Source organism: Triticum aestivum, chromosome 3B (assembly GCF_018294505.1).
Source record: "Triticum aestivum cultivar Chinese Spring chromosome 3B, IWGSC CS RefSeq v2.1, whole genome shotgun sequence".
Classification (NCBI taxonomy): domain Eukaryota; kingdom Viridiplantae; phylum Streptophyta; class Magnoliopsida; order Poales; family Poaceae; genus Triticum; species Triticum aestivum.
This window is the reverse complement of record NC_057801.1, coordinates 129,371,332-129,375,614: the sequence shown is the minus strand read 5'-3', so window position 1 is coordinate 129,375,614 and position 4,283 is coordinate 129,371,332.

The window sequence follows — 4,283 nt, the reverse complement described above, 5'->3', positions numbered from 1 at the left end:
CAAGCAAAACACATATCATGTGGCGAATAAAAATATAGCTCCAAGTAAAGTTACCGATAGACGAAGACGAAAGAGGGGATGCCTTCCGGGGCATCCCCAAGCTTAGGCTTTTGGCTATTCTTGAATATCTTGGGGTTCCATGGGCATCCCCAATCTTAGGCTCTTGCCACTCCTTATTCCATAGTCCATCAAATCTTTACCCAAAACTTGAAAACTTCACAACACAAAACTCAACAGGAAATCTCATAAGCTCCATTAGTGAAAGAAAGAAAAACCACCACATAAGGTACTGTAATGAACACATCCTTTATTTATATTGGTGTTAAACCTACAGTATTCCAACTTCTCTATGGTTCATACCCTTCCATGCTAGCCATAGATGCATCAAAATAAGCAAACAACACACGAAAAACAGAATCTGTCAAAAGCAGAACAGTCTGTAGAAATCTGTAACTCTCGAATACTTCTGGAACTTTAAAAATCCTACCAAAATAGGGAGTCCTGGGTAATTTGTCTATTGATCTACATCAAAAAGAATCAACACAAAATCACGTTTATGTGAAATACTAAAATTATTTCGTGCGCACAAAGTTTCCATTTTTCAGCAGAATCAAATTAACTAACACCATAAGTTATCCTATAGGTTCTACTTGGCACAAACACTAATTAAAACATAAAAACACATCTAAACAGAAGGTAGATGCAAAATTTATTGAATAACAGCAAGTAAAAATATTGGGTTGTCTCCCAACAAGCGCTTTTCTTTAAAGCCTTTTAGCTAGGCATTGATAATTTTAATGATGCTCACATGAAAGACAATAATTGAAGCGCAAAGAGAGCATCATGAAACACGTGACAAACACATCTAAGTCTAACATACTTCCTATGCATAGGCATATTATAAGCAAACAAATTTGCAAGGCAAGCAAAAACTAGCATATGCAAGGAAGAAGAAAGAGACGACAGCAATCTCAACATGACGAGAGGTAATTTAGTAAGATAAAAATTTCAACGACCATATTTTCCTCTCTCATAATAATTACATGTAGGATCATAGGCAAATTCAACAAAATAGCCATCCCATAACATATTATCAACACGATCCACATGCATGTGAAGTTGACACTCTTCCAAAATAGTGGGATTATCATTAACTAAAGTCATGACCTTTCCAAACCCACTTTTATCAAAAATACCATAAGGTTGAACATTCTCCAAATATGTGGGATCTAAAGTTGACACTCTTCCAAACCCACTTTCAATATTATTGCAAACACTATTATCAATCTCATATTCATCATGGAGCTTAAATAAATTTTCAAGATCATAAGAAGAATCACCCCAATCATGATCATTGCAACAAGTAGTAGACATAGCAAAACTAGCATCCCCAAGCTTAGGGTTTTGCATATTATTAGCACAATTGACATCAAGAGAATTTATAGTAAAATCATTGCAATCATGCTTTTTATTCAAAGATCTAGCGGTGAATCACTTCATAAAGTACTTCATCACAATTTCCAGATTCACGAATTTCAAGCAAAACTTCATAAAGATAATCTAGTGCACAAAACTTACTAGAAATTGGTTCTTCATAATTGGATCTCTTAAAAAGATTAGCAAGCGGATGAGGATCCATAGATCTTAGCTTCTTTGTTTAGTAATAAATACACAATTATTCCAACCAAGCGAGCAAAGTAAGACATTAAGGTAAACAAAAAGACGAACGGAAGAAGGGCGAATAAAACGGCAAGGGTGAAGTGGGGGAGAGGAAAACGAGAGGCAAATGGCAAATAATGTAAGTGCAAGGGAGATGAGTTTGTGATGGGTACTTGGTATGTCTTGACTTGAGCGAAGACCTCCCCGGCAACGGTGCCAGAAATCCTTCTTCCTACGTCTTGAGCTTGTGTTGGTTTTCCTTGAAGAGGAAAGGGTGATGCAGCAATAGTGTAAGTATTTCCCTCAGTTTTTGAGAACCAAGGTATCAATCCAGTAGGAGGCTCCTCAAAAGTCCCACGCACCTACACAGACAAACAAGAACTCGCAAGCAACGCAATAAAGGGGTTGTCAATCCCTTCACGGCCACTTGCGAAAGTGAGATCTGATAGAGATAATATGATAAGATAAATATATTTTTGGTATTTTATAATATAGATTGGAAAAGTAAAGATGCAAAGAAAAGTAGATTGAAAGCTTATATAATAAGAGATAGACCCGGGGGCCATAGGTTTCACTACTGGCTTCTCTCAAGATAGCATAAGTATTACGATGGGTGACCAAATTACTGTCAAGCAATTGATAGAAAAGCGCATAGTTATGAGATTATCTAGGCATGATCATGTATATAGGCATCACATCTGTGACAAGTAGACAGACTCCTGCCTGCATCTACTACTATTACTCCACACATCGACCGCCATCCAGCATGCATCTAGAGTATTAAGTTCATAAAGAACAGAGTAACGCATTAAGAAAGATGACATGATGTAGAGGGATAAACTCATGCAATATGATATAAACCCCATCTTTTTATCCTCGATGGCAACAATACAATACGTGCCTTGCTGCCCCTGCTGTCAATGGGAAAGGACACCGCAAGATTGAACCCTAATCTAAGCATTTCTCCCATTGCAAGAAAGATCAATCTAGTAGGCCAAACCAAAATGATAATTCGAAGAGACTTGCAAAGATAACTTAATCACACATAAAAGAATTCAGAGGAGATTCAAATATTTCTCATAGATAAACTGGATCATAAACCCACAATTCATCGGATCTCTACAAACACACCGCAAAAAGAGTTACATCGAATAGATCTCCAAGAAGATCAAGGAGAACATGGATGTGAGATTCAAAGAGAGAGAAGAAGCCATCTAGCTAATAACTATGGACCCGAAGGTCTGTGGTAAACTACTCAAAACTCATCGAAGAGGCCTTGGAGATGATGTAGTGGCCCTCCATGGTCGATTCCCCCTCCAGTGGAGCGCCGATGAAGGCTCCAAGATGGGATCTCACGGATACAGAAGGTTACGACGGTGGAAATAGTTTTTCGTGGTCGCTTCTGATGTTTTTGGGGTACGTGGGTATATGTAGGAGGAAGAAGTAGGTGAGTTGTCGCCCGAGGGGCCCACGAGACAGGGGGGCGTGCCCAGTAGGGGGGCACGCCCTCCACCCTCGTGGCCGCCTCGATCGTTTCTTGACTTCCACTCCAAGTCCTCTGGATCACGTTCGTTCCAAAAATCACGCTCCCGAAGGTTTCATTCCATTTGGACTCCGTTTGATATTCCTTTTCTTCGAAACACTGAAATAGGCAAAAAAACGGCAATACGGGCTGGGCCTCTAGTTAGTAGGTTAGTCCCAAAAATGATATAAAAGTGTAAACTAAAGCCCATAAACATCCAAAACAGCTAATATAATAGCATTGAACAATCAAAAATTATAGATACGTTGGAGACGTATCACCCGACCGCCACTCATAAGGAAGACAATCAAAGAAACACTCTATGCTTCAAATTTGTCACACAAAGGTTACCATAGTGCATGCTATGGGACTTGCAAACCTCAACACAAGTATTTCTCAATTTCACAATTACTCAACTATCACTACTCTAATATCACCACCTTTATATCGTAGAACTATTGCAAGGAATCAAACATATCATATTCAGTGATCTACAAGTTTTATGTAGGATATTATGACTAGCCATGTGAATGACCAATTCATGTCATCTCCCTTAATGGATATAAGTGAAGCAAGAGAGTTTAATTCTTTCTACAAAAGATATGCCCACACTCTAACAAATATAAGTGAAGCAAAAGAGCATTCTACAAATGGCGGTTTTCTATGTGAAGAGAAACAGGCAATCCAAACTTCAAATGGTATAAGTGAAGCACATGAAGCATTCTATAAATCAACCAAGGCATATCTCATACCAGCATGGTGCATAAAAGAAAAGTGAAAACTAAATGCAAAGACGCTCCAAGATTTGCACATATCACATGAATGAAACGAATCTGAAAACATACCAATACTTGTTGAAGAAAGATGGGATGCCTTCTGGGGCATCCCCAAGCTTAGACGCTTGAGTCTCCTTGAATATTTACTTGGGGTGCCTTGGGCATCCCCAAGATTGAGCTCTTGCCTCTCCTCCTTTTCCTCATATCGAGACCTCCACGATCTTCGAACACTTCATCCACACAAAACTTCAATAGAAAACTCGGTAAGATCCGTTAGTATAATAAAGAAAATCACTACTCTAAGTACTGTTGCAAACCAATTCATA